Raw genomic sequence first — 14,859 nt, 5'->3', positions numbered from 1 at the left:
TGTCTGAAGACTATTATTGGGCGCTATCAGAGCTGTTCTCTCCATTGCAGTGCATGCGCCTATGTCCATTGTTACCCCCAACATTACATCTCCCTTCCCCGTAGGATTCAGTTTAAAGCCCTCCTGATGAAGTTCTTCATGCTGTGGCCAAACACATTCTTCCCATACTTTGTGAGGTGCAACCCATCCCTAGCCAACAGCCCATCTTCCAGGAAGTATAGCCCGTGGTCCCAGAATCCAAATCTCTCTCGTCGGCACCACCTTCGTAGCCAGTCATTCACCCGGAGTATTTTTCGTTCCCTTTCTATCCCTCCTCTAACTACTGGAAGGATGGATGAGAAAACTATCTGGGCCCCAAAGTTCTTGAGTTTCCTTCCCAAAGCTTCAAAGTCTGACGTGATCTCTTCGTAGCTCCGCTTGGCGGTATCATTTGTTCCCACATGGATGAGAAGAAAGGGATACCTGTCAGTGGGCTTTATGAGTGCAGGCAACCTTTCAGTCACGTCTCTAATCTGTCCTCCCAGGAGACAACATACCTGGCGAGTCCATGGGTCTTCGCGACATACTTGGGTCTCAATCCCACGCAGCAAGGAGTCTCCCACTACTACCACTCTTCTCTTCTTCTTCTTGTAGGCCTGGGTTTCATCACCTCTGTTTGACTGACCTTTAGCCTCTTGCTCCCTCTCATGCAGCTTCCCCTGTGATTCTTCCTCTGCAGGCTGTCCTCCAGTCTCATCCGCAAGTACCTGGAATCGGTTCCACAGCTCCACTGCTTCCACTGGTGCAGAGTGGCGTCTAGTTCTTCTTCTCCTAACTGTCACCCTTTTCCAAGGAGTATCCTCTATTCCATTTTTCTTCACCTCAGCATTTCCCACTGCCTCATCTTGCTGTTGCTCTTCAAGCTTCTGGTCTGCCCTTTGCTGCTGTAGTTCCCCCATTCTGTCCAAGAACTCTTCGTGTTCTCTTATTCCCCGGAGGGTCGACAGTCGCCGCTCCAGTCCACTTACTTTTTCCTCCAGCAGCATGATCAACTTGCACTTGTTGCAGGTGTAGGCCATGTTGTTCTCAGGCAAGAAAACAAACATTGCACACACCTTGCAGGTCACCACCACTGAACTTAATTCAGTCTGGAAACTAAAGGTCTTTCTTCTCCTATATTTAAGCTTATTACCGTTATTAAATTCTGTGGGGCTGTTCGCACGACACAACAGCCCAGTCCACAATGAGGCTGCGGCATGTATGGCTGCCATTTTGAATATGCACTCCCTGCTCAGGGGTTGTCATGTTGTGCAAACCCAGCGAGCATGGGTTATTTAAGGGATAAACAACCCTCGCATAAAACACAGTCTGTTTTATCCCCGGGTTTGCACGATGTTGCAACCCCTGAGTGGGTGCTGCATATGCAACGTGGCACATGCAGACACTGGGGCTTGTCCTGGGTTAAATAATCCAAGACAAGCTATGGCACATCTTCAGAACCCGGTCAATATCGAGAAATTTAACACAGTCTGAATGCAATGTGTATGCAATAGCCAAAGTGATGCACTTTTAAGCTGCATCAATTACAATGAGTTTAGCATGTGCCTAAACCTCTCTCCCTGCTGTTTAGCTTTGACAGGATCAACCCCAATATGATAAAGGGGAATCAGCGGAATACAACCCTTTTGCTGGTTAACAGTTGTCTTCTAGCAGTTATGAGTCAGTTTGAGATTTCCATCCTGATACTTTTTCATATCCCTATCTTCCATGAGTTCATTCCTTTTACATTTGAAAGAAGGCCATTATTCCCATTTTACAGAAGACAAAGAATTTATTTGTTACATTTATATCCCATCTTTCCTCCAAGGAGCTCAAGGCGGCATGCATGATCCTCCTCCTCTCCATTTTACCCTCACAGCAACCCTGTGAGGTAGGTTACCCAAAGTAACGAGCCCAAAGTCACCCAGTGGCCGAGTGGGGACTAGAATCTGGGTCTCCCCAGTCCAACACCCTAACCATTACACCACACTGGTGTATATATTGCAGGTTGGTCAAGACAGTCCAGAAATCCTTGTAACAGGCCTGATGTCTGAAGCTGGGCACCTCATGAGATGCAAAAGCTAAAATTTATCCCCCTGAACTCATATTGGCACAGGCATTCTGATTAATTCCTGTTCCATCCTTCAAAAGGAGAAAAGAATTCTCTCAACCTACATGATTCTATTTTTGCAGACACCAATTTTCTAGCAAATAGCAAAATGGGGACATATTTTTATCTTGCCTGCAATGCCAAAAACTAGGCTGAATGCCTCAAGCCAAGTCACGCTGGCTCTTGCTAAGTCAACTGGACTCATGCCACTGTTGTCTCCTGCTCCAGTGTTATCATCCTTTTCACTGCAATTTCGACATTGTGCAGAACGTTGTCAGGGTTGGAATTACAAATTTTCATTCCATGCTAGACTCAAGTGCCAACCATTTTTTAAGCAAAGAAGCTGCTGCAGAAGCAAACCCTGTTCCCCAAGTTTGGGAATCATCTGGCTAATTGGATAGTATCCAAATAGGTACACGATATTCATAGAGGTTTAAAAGACCAAGTCCTTCAGGTGAAAGACAGGACTGTACAAGCCAACACAAGCCTGATAGTATGTGAGGAAAGCGCTGCTCCTTAATTGAAGACGTTCAATAACTGCTTAAATTTCTAAGGCAGCTTTTTACCAACTTAGGCTAGGGAGGGATGCCCAATACAAAACAGGAAGTGTCAAGTTCACAAAACATAATTGGCAATGTGTTTAATAGGATACCAGGAAATTCTGATAGTCTGCAATTTAGAGTCTTCCCGAACCACAGAGAACAGGAAACTTTAACTGAGGGAAGTAGTAATGGCAAAACAATCTGCAAAGACAAACATCTAAACTGCCATTTTATTGTAACCTTAACCCTTAAAACTAAAACTACAAAAGGGGAACTACGACGAAGAGACTTAGGATGCAACCCTATGCCTGTTTAGACAGTAAAAGTCCTACAACTCCCAGCATGGCTGGCTGGGGAATGCTGGGAGTTGTGAGAATTTTTTCTGCCTGAACATACATAAGATTGCACCCTAAGTTACCCAAACAGCCTACACTTTTCATAGAAGTATGAATCACTGAAAATATGCAGGGCTGAACCAATGGAAGTGTCGTACATCTTCTCCTGGAAGGAACTGGGTACAACTATGAACACAGCAATCCTGTGTCAAATGCCCCCTTTCCTATGAGATGTACTTACATGTACTTACAGAAATGCACCACTTCACTCAGGGAAAGGGGAATGGCCCAAAACCAGTGTTGGCTATCCCATGGTTCCAGGAGTGCTTGATTTATATTTAAAGTGTTATGTACCTTATCTCACTACATTAAAGGTGCCTTAAAAATACAAAAAAATCTAACCAAGATGGCATCTAACTTCTAGGGAGGAAGTTACAGATTAGGGACATGACTCCCAGTTTCAGACTTTGGGGAGAAGCTAGAAGTCCATGTGAAAGCTCCAGTCCATGTGACAGCATTATAAACTTGTTGCTTCCACTGAGAAACTTCAGAATTTTTCTGAACAGGAGTTACAAGTTCATACAAAACTGGAGGTGGGAGTATGGTGATAGAATGGATTTACCAACAGTCAAGCTGAGGGTCACATATTTAATGCATTCTTGCATACAAGAGACCCCTCCCTAGAAGTAGAAAACTAACACAGGTGGAGTAAGCTGGTCTAGAATCACTCTGCCTACTATGCTAGGGTTGCTTAATGCAGAGGAGCATTTTTTTTAAAAAAAGCACCCCCACCTGCAGCCTGTAAGTGCAGGGGTGGTGAACCTGTGACCCTCCAGATGTTGTTGGACTGCAAATCCCAGCAGCCCTAGCTAGCAATGCACAGCCAATGGTGAGGGTACTCACCATTGTGCCCTATGCACTTCAACAACATTTGAATGGCCACACGTTCCCTGTACCTGCTGTAGCAGTACGGTTGACTCCATCTGTACTTCATGCATAGACCAGGCCAGACACACAGCCAGTATATAAAGCACAGAAGTTCAGAACTCTTTTACCTGGTGTGCTGACAAGTAGACCCTCGCTTTCCACTGCTATCAATCTGACCCTTTTCATGATCACAGAACTGGAAGAGCAGGGAAAAAAAGATTGATGAGTACATGGTTCTATTGAGCATCCTCCATTAGACACAGCAACTAAACTACAAACTTGCACTTCACATCTCTTTGCAGAGTTACTGTCTCTGCCCTACAAAAGCAAGCACATACGCACAGAGAGTTTGAAACAGCTGGAAAAGAGCACAGAGTGAATTCCTGGTAAACAGCACCACAAACCAAACACATTGTCTTTCACGCTTTTAGCTACAAATCTGTCACATGTCAGATTCCACACCAAAAACAATTAGTCCCTGGAAATGAGATTATAGCTGTACACATAAACCCCCTTGCTTTGCACAAAATATTTGAGATGCAGGATATGAGCTCTTGCAGAGCAGATCTAAATTCCCAGAGCAGAATTGGAAGAGGCCATCTCAAAACAGAACTGACCCCACTGAAGAAAATGGTACCTTAAGAACGTATCGATTTAAATGCACCTTTTACACACCCTGCCAAGGCAATCCTAAAACCACGGAACAACCAGAGGCATGTTGATGCCATGTCAAGCCATGTTTGCTGGTTCAGATCCTCAAAGGAGGGAGATCTAATCTGGATGCTTAAAGCAGGGGTGCAGAACCACAGGCCCAGGGGACAAATCTGGCCTCCTGGGGTCCCCAGAAGACCACATCCCCTTTCCCAAGCACAGTTTGGTAGTTTCTTGGCTTTTGTGCAGTTCCCCTCCCCGCATTCTGGGGATCCCTTGAGGGCCAGATTGGGACCCAAGAGGGCTGGACTTGGCCCCCAGGCCTGAGGTTTCCCACCCCTGCTCTAGAGCACTGCATGAGAAAAAGTTAAACTAATTCCAGCAGTGTACTTCCTGCTTGTGCTGGGGTTTGGGCAACATCACGTGTAAGCATGCAAACTGCTATAGAGCCTACTATTGTAGTAGTTCATGAACTCTTGTGGAAGTTCTTGCACAAATGTTCACAGAACAGCACTTACAACTGTTTTTGCACCGCTCACCGTTCTTTGGATCCAGCCCTACACATTTTTAATGACCTTTGCTTCGGTCTGCCTTCATCAGATATGTGAAGACTAGGAAAACACTGGAAAATTCAGGTGGGGGAGGTGTTTTCCTATCTCTCCCTCCTCCCCCACCATCAGGCAGAGGTCTCTCTCAACCCTACCTGGAAAAGCGAGGGATCGAACCTGGGACCTTCGGCACGCAAAGCACTTTGTCAACCACTGAGCTATGGCCCTACCCCAAACACAGTTACAGGAAAACTGATTTATACAAACTTTACAAATAAACCCCCAGAAGTTCCTGCTCCCCCATCCAAAGCTACTAAGCACTTTTTGGTGAGCTAGTATTACATACCCATGTTAATCATTTGCGGCCTAAACAAAAAAAGAACCAATCTGCCGGTTTGCATGAATGGAATTCACCCTCGCTAGAAGTGGCCAGACAACTGGCTGATGGAAACTAAGCTGAGAAAGCAGTTCTGCCATGCCCTGCAGGGTCTGAGGAAGTGGCGGCTCTCTTCCATTGGAGGTTTTGAAGGAAAGAATTAGGCAGGCCTCTGCCAGAGATACTTTAGGCACAGGATGTCCAACTTCAAGGGAAAGGAGAAGAAACCATCCCAGGGGAATACAGGCAATCCCAAGGTACTACCACATACCATGAGTGGAAGATTCAGTGTGTTGGCTAGGGCTGATGGGAATTGTAGGCCAAAACATCTGCAGGGCCACAAGTTGCCCACCCCTGCCACAGATAAAGAGTTGGTGCAGCCTAATGGCAAAGAGCGCAATCCACGTAGTCCACAACAGGAGTCCACAAAGGCATTCCTTTGTGGAAGCCGTATTAAAAGTCTGGCAAATGCTTATTCCCATCACAAAATGGTTCTGGCCTTCAGAAGCAACAGGAAGGCTTGCTGCTTCCAAGTGCCTCTGAAGCTGGTATAACATTAGGGACAAGACCCTGCCCCTCCCTTTAGTTTTCATGCAGGGGAGCATCAGGGACAATGGTAAACAACAAAGACTGGCTACCAAGACCAGCCAAAGTCTGCAAACCTCAGGTCCCCAGGTTAAACCCCACTGCATTCACAAACTCTCTAGGCAGCTTTAAAAAAAAAAAATGTATGCACTGCCCTACAATATTTATTTGCTCTACTTTTAAATTGCCCAATAACCAAAGTTCTCTGGAGATGTACAATACATTAAAAACATAAACATTAAACAAAAATATTAAAACAGCCCAGAATAAAATCAAGTTAAAGTGACCAGCAAACAATAAAGCTATCTCAGCACATAAAAACAAATTAAAACCAGCAGCACTAAAACCAGTCCTTTAAATGCCTAGGAGAATAAAAAGCTCTTCACTTGGAACCAGAAAGACCATAATATAGGCACCAGGTGAGCCTCTCTGGAGAGAGTATTCTGCAAAAGGGGTGCCACCACTAAATAGGCCCTATACAAATACAATGCAACAATTAAAAAATTCAAAACACAGCATCAAACAATAAAATCTGAATGACAGATACAAGTAGAACAGTTATATTGTTTAATAGGTCCAGCAAAATACAGCCTTTGCCTGGCACTGAAAATTAGGTGCCAGGCGAGCCTCCCTGGGGAAAGCCCTTCTTCCTCTCCAAACACAGAACAGGAAGGCATGGTGAAGGGAGGATATTCACCACCACAAAGCAGGTAGTTCCATTTCCTGCCCTATCAGCAAGGTCTCAAACAGGAACCTTCTAAATAGAAGGTAGGGGTAGAAGAGAGAAGAGAGGAAGTACTTGGAAAAGTGAAATCAAGACAAGCCCAAGAACTTTTCTGGTTGTCTTCACATGCTAACATCTCCTCTTTGTCAGGAGGGGAAGATGGAGGTGCAAATAAATGAAAAACCAGAACCTCAAGGACTCACAACTACACCCTTGCCACCTCCCTCTCTCATACTACTAGAACTAGGTTCATCCAGTAAAGCTGATTCAGGAGAATCTAATGACAACTACTTCCTTCACACAAGTTATAAAATTCCCTTCTATTAGAAGTGGTGGATTAAAAAAAAAAGATTTTAAGGATGTGAACTTGTGGGATAAGTTGGGAGAAAAGTTTGTTATACATGGATTTTCCCACAAATTTTTCCAATGGAAGACATGGAGCTGGGAAGCTTACTGATTTTTTTTTTTTTTTAAGAACAAGTGAAATGCCTAGTAAGGCAAGGTTTTCCAATTCTGATTTAGCTGATCTGTACTAAATCCTCCCTAATAATTATGTACAAATCTACATTATTAAGTAATTACAATTTCTGTGTACTGTAGACACATACAACTCTCAACCCTTCTGTCTGCCCCAGGTACCGCCATTGTGTACAGCTTGTGAAAGAAAGTGATGTTTGTGTGTATATATGTGCGAGTATATGTATATATGTGTGTGTATACACACACACACACCCTGCAATCGAGAAATACGCTAATATATGAAAGAATAGAGAAGCTGCACAAACATTCAGTTTTCTGAAGTCCAAGGTAATAAAAACAGAAGTTAAGATAGATTCTGATTAGAGAATGGATCGTTACTTGTGGCTCTCACCTCTGTCTGGTAAACAAGTGTTACAGATTTTTGTATGGTTGCTTCTGAATAATGCTGACAGTAAGGAGAAGAAACTCTTTCTAAGTCCAAATAAAAACACCTTCATTTTGTTTAATACACGGTTGACACTATTTTCAAGTTTATTTTTACCTATTTCCCCAACTGCCAAAAACTAAGAGATGCTTAGGTATCCTTAGGTGTAGCACCCTGCAACTCCACCCCTAATACTGGCTGCATTCATACAGAATGCTACGCCATGGTTTAAGTTAATGATCATTTGTTGCTTTAGCCATGAATTGTTTTGCAGAATAGTAAATAAACTGTGGCTTGTTTTCCCCATTTCTCGTTTCTCTCCTGCCCTTTTTGCCAGCATCCACAGCTGTTTCATTTTCAGGCTGCTCTTGCCAGTGCCTCTGCTTCAGGGTGGACAGTAGTACAAACAAGTAAGGAATAAGCCATGATTCTGGGTTCAGATATCACAGCAAGCCATGGTTCAAACAAGCCAGATTTCATGAGCCAACAACCAACCATGGCTTCTATTTGTGGTTTATAGCTGGTTAAGAAACCATGGCTTGTTTGCAGGGATTGCCAGATTGCCACAACAAGCCAGATTTCAACAAACGACACCATGGCTTAGTGTTATGTGCGAACCAGGCCACTATGTATGTTAGTAAGAATTGCCTGACTAAAACTAAGGCATTTATACTTCTGAACTTCATATGTTTAGAACAGTACAATTTTGACTGCTAGGTTATATTTAAAGTATTATATATTCTTACAGCAGTTAAGTGTAGATCTGATAAGAAACTAGGAATTGTATATATTTCAATTTACCCTAAAAGGTGCATTTTATTTCCAAACACCAGGAAAAATTGGTGTTACCATTTCACAATTTCCAGAAGTTTCACATCTCTTCTGAGCACTTTCAGCTTTCTCTAAATCAATGGTCTTCATTTCCCACCTACCCATTCCGATGCCCATGAAAAATATGGATTGTTTCACTGAAGTTTGAGCACATGCACACAATCATTTTGCCACACATCTATACCTGTGCAATACAGCCTCACCCCCACTTGGCAGGATGATACACACAACCAAGGTCACCCACAGCTTAAGAACACACGGTACGTTCATTTGGTCATCTGTACAGATTCACATAAATCAGTCGTATTGTACTGTTTGGAGAAAACATGGTTCTCATTCCTCCTTTTGGTTCAATCAAGACAAAAGCCAGGCTGGGAGATGTAAAGGAAGATCATGTGTCTCTTTAAACACCACTTTACACCTTCCAAGTCATACACCAATAAGATATTAAATGATACAGTATAGTGGTTGTTGTTGTTCAGTCGTTCAGTCGTGTCCGACTCTTCGTGACCCCATGGACCAGAGCACGCCAGGCCTTCCTGTCCTGCGCTCTCTCCCGGAAGATGCTCAAGTTCATATTCATTGCATCGGTGATGCTATCTAGCCATCTCATCCTCTGCCATCCCCTTCTCCTTTTGCCTTCAGTCTTTCCCAGCATCAGGGTCTTTTCCAGAGAGTTTTCTCTTCGCATTAGGTGGCCAAATATTTCAGCTTCAGCTTCAGTATCTGTCCTTCCAATGAGCACTCAGGGTTGATTTCCTTTAGGATGGACTGATTTGACCTCCTTGCAGTCCAGGGGACTCGTAAGAGTCTTCTCCAGCACCACAGTTCGAAAGCATCGATTCTTCAGCGCTCAGCCTTCCTTATAGTCCAGCTCTCACAGCCATACATTACTACTGGGAATACCATAGCTTTGATTAGACGGACCTTTGTCGGCAAGGTGATGTCTCTGCTTCTTACTATGCTGTCTAGGTTTGCCATAGCTTTCCTCCCAAGGAGCAAGCGTCTTTTAATTTCATGGCTACAGTTACCGTCTGCAGTGATCTTGGAGCCCAAGAAAGTAAAATCTGTCACTGCTTCCATTTCTTCCCCTTCTATAGGCCAGGAAGTGATAGGGCCAGATGCCATGATCTTAGTTTTCTTAATGTTGAGTTTCAAACCAGCTTTTGCACTCTCCTCTTTCACCCTCAACAAGAGGCTCTTGAGATCCTCTTCGCTTTCTGCCATTAGGGTGGTATCGTCTGCATATCGGAGGTTGTTGATAATTCTCCCAGCAATCTTAATTCCAACCTCTGATTCATCCAACCCGGCATTTCTCATGATGTACTCTGCATATAAGTTAAATAAGCGGGGTGACAATATGCAGCCTTGTCGTACTCCTTTCCCAATTTTGAACCAATCGGTTGTTCCATGTCTGGTTCTTACTGTTGCTTCTTGACCCTCGTACAGGTTTCTCAGGAGACAGGTAAGGTGGTCTGGTACTCCCATCACTTTAAGAATTTGCCACAGTTTGTTGTGATCCACACAATCAAAGGCTTTAGCATAGTCAATGAAGCAGAAATAGAAGCTTTTCTGGAATTCTCTTGCTTTCTCCATGATGCAGCGAATGTTGGCGATTTGATCTCTAGTTCCTCTGCCTCTTCGAAACCCAGCTTGTACTTCCGGTAGTTCTCGGTTCGCATACTGCTGAAGCCTAGCTTGTAGGATTTTGAGCATCACCTTGCTGGCATGTGAAATAAGCGCAACTGTGCGGTAGTTTGAGCACTCTTTGGCATTGCCCTTCTTTGGAATTGGAATGTAAACTGACCTTTTCCAGTCTTGCGGCCATTGTTGAGTGTTCCAAATTTGTTGGCATATTGAATGCAGCACTTTAACAGCATCATCTTTTAGGATTTTAAATAGCTCAGTTGGAATACTGTCATCTCCGCTAGCTTTGTTGTTACTAATGCTTCCTAAGGCCCACTTGACTTCACTCTCGAGGATGTCCGGCTCAAGTTCAGTGACCGCACTATCATGGCTATCAGGGACATTAAGATCTTTCCTGTATAGTTCTTCTGTGTATTCTTTCCACCTCTTCTTAATCTCATCTGCTTCTGTTAGGTCCCTGCCTTCTTTGTCCTTTATCATGCCTGTCTTTGCACAAAACGTTCCCTTGAGTTTTATAGTGGTTACATAGAGCCAATTCTCTCCAAATCCATTACAGATCTGCCTTTTCAGATATGTATGTCCATATGCTATTTATTCACTATGCAAATACCACCGCCCCCCCCCCCCAATCCTGGACAAAGGAAACAATAAGCAATCATCCTCTTTGATGGTGTTCCTACCTCTATATTTTTACAAGTGAATTTTAAGAGAGACAGAAGAAAAACACTTGGCCTTGAGAAGTGATAGAATAAGCTACCCTTTCCTGTCTATAGCAGCAATCCTAAACATACTCAGATTCAGGACAGATAGAAGGAAGGACTTCTTCATACAGTACGTAATTAAATTATGGAATTCGCTACCACAGGACGTAGTGATGGCCACCAATTTGGATGGCTTTAAAAGGGAATTAGACAAATTCATGGAGGAGAAGGCTATCAATGGCTACTAGTCCTGATGGCTGGCTGTATGCTACCTCCAGGATCAGAGGCAGTGTGGCTTTGTACACCAGTTGCTGGGGAACATGGGTGGGAGGGTGCTGTTGCACTCCTGTCCTCCTTATGGGTTTCCCATGGGCAGCTGGGTGGCCACTGTGTGAACAGAATGGTAGATGGACCCTTAGTCTGATCCAGCATAGCTCTTATGTTCTCACTTAAGAAGAATGGGGAAATAAGCCCCATTAGACATAGAGCAACGTCTGAAAAAACATCTGGCTATAAGAGTACATAATCTTATGACACCTATGGTGTTCCATAAAGACAGCTGAGAGGGGCAAGGTTAAAAACCCAACAGACTGGAAATTAATGTCTGAGAAAGGTCTCATCATCTCATCTAGGAGATCATTTTAGTCTCTTGGCCATACAGAAGCCAACCAAGCCAACCTCAAATCCCTACATTGGCTTTCCATCCGCCCCCATCTAGCATGATTCTCAACCATTCTTTCTGTCTTTACTTCCCATCATATCCCTGCCTCAGATCTTCACTCCTTCATCTCAGCCACCCCAAAATATCCTGCTCTCAAACTCTTCCAGACATCATGCCTCATCTTCTCCTATGCCTGGCAGTAACTCCAAGAACAACTAAATGGCCAGGGAGGGGGTCAAATTTCACTCTTCCTTTAACCCCTTCTCAAAACGCACCTCATGTTAAACCTTTGACATAATCCTTAGTCCTAATCCACAACTGAAACAAGGCTTAAGTGTACCCTTGTTTACTTAAGTCCATCTATTACCCATCAGACCCCTCCCACACTGAGATCAGAAAGGGATCAAAAAACAAAGCTGCCAATATCACTATGCTTTCATACGAATCTATGGTGTGACCACACTTAGAATACGGTGTACAGTTCTGGCCACTCATCTTAAAAAGGATATTGCAGAGCTGGAAAAACTGCAGAAAAGGGCATCTAAAATGAATAGGGGCCTGGAGCATGTAAAGTTTACAACACTTGTGGCTATTTCATTTAAGAAAAAGGCAAGTAATGGGCGACATGATAAAGGTGTATAAAATTAGGCGTGGCAGGAGAAAATACATAGTGATCAAGTTTTCTCCCTCTCACATAATACAAGAACCCAGGGTCATCTAATGAAGCTGAATGGTGGGAGATTAACGGCATATGGCAGTACTTCACACGAGTTAAACTATGGAATTTGCTTCCATCATGAAATGTGGTGATGGCCACCAATTTAGATGGCTTTAGAATGGGATTAGACAGATTCATGGAGGATATGCTTATCGACTGCTACTAGCCATGAGGGTTATATGCTACTCTCAGGATGGGGCAGTACATCTCTGAATGCCAGTTGCTGGGCAACAGTAGGAGAGAGGCTGTTGCATTTGTGTCCTGCTTGTGTGCTTCCCGTGATCATATGGGTGGCAAGTGTGGGAAACAGAATATTAGGCTAGATGAGCCTTTGGTCTGATCCAACAGAGCTCTTCTTGTATTTTGAAGCTCCTCCTAGCCTTTTATTTATTATGATGTTACTCTATAAGGCATCTGACAATAATAGTGAGATATGTAGAATAAAAATATTAGCCATAGAAGGGCCAAAAATGCCTGTGTGGAATAACTTTTATGTGCTCTGAAGGATTAGTCTCATTTTAAATGGAGTATAATGAGTAGCAAACTAATTGAGAAGTGTTGGCCTGAGGTACTCTAAGTAGGTCTGCCATTTCAACAAATTAACAGTGGTTGGCATTAGTCAGTAACCTCCTACAATAGTCATCAGTCAAAAAACACACATTAGAAAGAACTTTTTAGCATGGTATACATCCACCTTGAATACCCTCTACCAACAGCTTTGTTTTCTTCTCACATCTAAGCCAAAGATCCACAAGAACAATAGGATAACCAAGGCAGCTGATTATGCCTGAAAAACAGTGGGATTCAACTACAGAAGTAATCCAACTGAAAGACAAAAGGCTACTTTGTTCCTTTAGTTATGTATCTTTCTAGATTAGGACTGGTCAACAGGATGTTTTTCAGAAGGCAGAGAGGGTGTAGGGGTTTAAAAGATGGTTAAATAATAATCTACCCTCCATTGTCAAAAAAAATCACTCAGCTTTTTGCCAAGATTTAAATGAAACCCAGATAAAGGGACCCTTAGAAGCAAGGAACTTCCTAGTTTGGGAAGGGGTGGAGATCACACATGGGCCTGGAGTGCTACTTCATACTTGCAATGGTTTTGGAAATAAACTTAACTTGTAGAAGTGACATTTGAACAAATGCACTTCACTTTATTCTGTATACCTTTCCCTTTCTTTCTCTCCCAATAATTAGTAATTTTTCCCTTTCTCTTTACTCTGCTTCTTTGCCACTCACCCCCCATTAACTCTTCCCTTCATACCTTATCCTGTCCCTTCACCCATGTTTTTCCCTTTCACTCCCCATCTCCCTAGCCCAACAGCCACCTTTATTTAGCCTGGCCTTCCTCACAGGGCTGTTCCAAGGACTGATGACACATTGCACATATAACACAGACACTCAAGGCTAGCAAATGGCTAAGTATCCATTCTTTTTTGTTTACCCCTTCCTTCTCCACCGCTCAGACCATCTTCGCTCAGTCTCTCCTTCCCCTCTTCCATATCCCCGCCCCCCATGTTGCAATCACACCCCATTTCTCCCCTCCCTTTGTTGAATGGATTGGAAAGACAAAGCACACCTGAAGCACTTTGAGCACTACAAAGATCAATATTGCTTCACCACTACAATATTCTCCCCTTCCCCTCAGTTTCTATACCACCACTCTCGTCTCCTTTCTCATTCTCCCCACTCACCCCAAACACTTCCCACGGTTATCTTCCATCCGTTTCTCCCCTGCCACCCCTTCTCCCTTGGCCTACCTTTCAGGGCCGTTTTTTGAGATATTGTCTGCAAAGCTATCCGGGGCGCTTATCAAGGGCTGCTATCTGAATGCGTCTTATCCCGTTATTATGCAGCTGCTTCCCCTTCTGCCTCTACACACGCCTGCGATTCCCCTCCCTCGACTCCTTATCCCCATGGCCCCTCCCCACAGCCCTTCTTCCCCATATACTTCAGCCTCTTCTCTGCCTGGCCCACCCCCTTTGATCCCCTCCCCCTTTCCTCACACCGCCTTTCCCCCATCCTTTTCCCACTCTTCCACCCATGTATCCCTTTTCTCCTCTCCCCCCACCCCGCCGGTCTCCCTCTTTCGCCCCCATCCCCCAAATACTCACCTCCTTCTCCTCCTCCCCTCAGCTGTTTACCACTCAGGACTCTTCTAACCCACAGGGCGCCGCCATCTTGGCCCCTCCACCCTCTCTGGCGTCCTCTCAGGGATCCCTCCGCAGCTTCCCCCCTCCTTCCCCAAAAAATAGTCCCACCGGCACAAGCGCCCGCCGAGCAGCCCACCTCCTCCAGCGGGGCCGGGGGTCTTCCCTCTCAAGCACGCCCACTTCTTTCAGGGCACCGAGTCTAGAGGGGACGGGCCAGAGGCGTCCCAGGTTACGGCGCGGAAGGATCCTCCGACCGGGCGGCGCTGAGAAAACGAGACGAAGGGGTCTCGTGATTCTGAGGGAGGCCGCAAAAAGGTCCCGGCACTCGGCGAGGGTCACGTGACGCGGAGTCTCCGGAGGAGGCTCTGAGAGGCGGGAGGGGAAATTGGCAGGGTGGTAAACAAGGCTTGCGGCGGGCGGGGCCTAGC

The 14,859-nt window shown here is 44.6% G+C and overlaps 1 protein-coding gene across 5 annotated transcripts in view; it reads right to left on the bottom strand.

The window, feature by feature from the left end:
- The window catches only part of TSC1 (TSC complex subunit 1), a 59,489-nt gene extending 45,003 nt beyond the window's left edge, over positions 1-14,486 (bottom strand). For 3 of the 5 annotated variants that reach the window (XR_014785928.1, XM_084821151.1, XM_084821155.1), the window contains exons 1-2: positions 14,393-14,485; positions 4,061-4,128 (exon numbers count right to left, since the gene is read on the bottom strand). The gene's annotated coding sequence lies outside the window, so the exon portion shown is untranslated. Of the gene's footprint in view, positions 1-4,060; positions 4,129-14,392 lie in introns of all 5 variants that reach the window. The other 2 variants (XM_084821153.1, XM_084821152.1) reach the window with 2 other exon arrangements.
- Between the last annotated feature and the right edge of the window lie 373 nt (positions 14,487-14,859).

Source organism: Heloderma suspectum, chromosome 14 (genome assembly GCF_057233095.1).
Source record: "Heloderma suspectum isolate Gila_16-S chromosome 14, 16-S_ref, whole genome shotgun sequence".
Lineage (NCBI taxonomy): Eukaryota > Metazoa > Chordata > Lepidosauria > Squamata > Helodermatidae > Heloderma > Heloderma suspectum.
The sequence above is the reverse complement of the archived record's forward strand: the minus strand, read 5'-3'. Positions and strand labels throughout refer to the sequence as shown.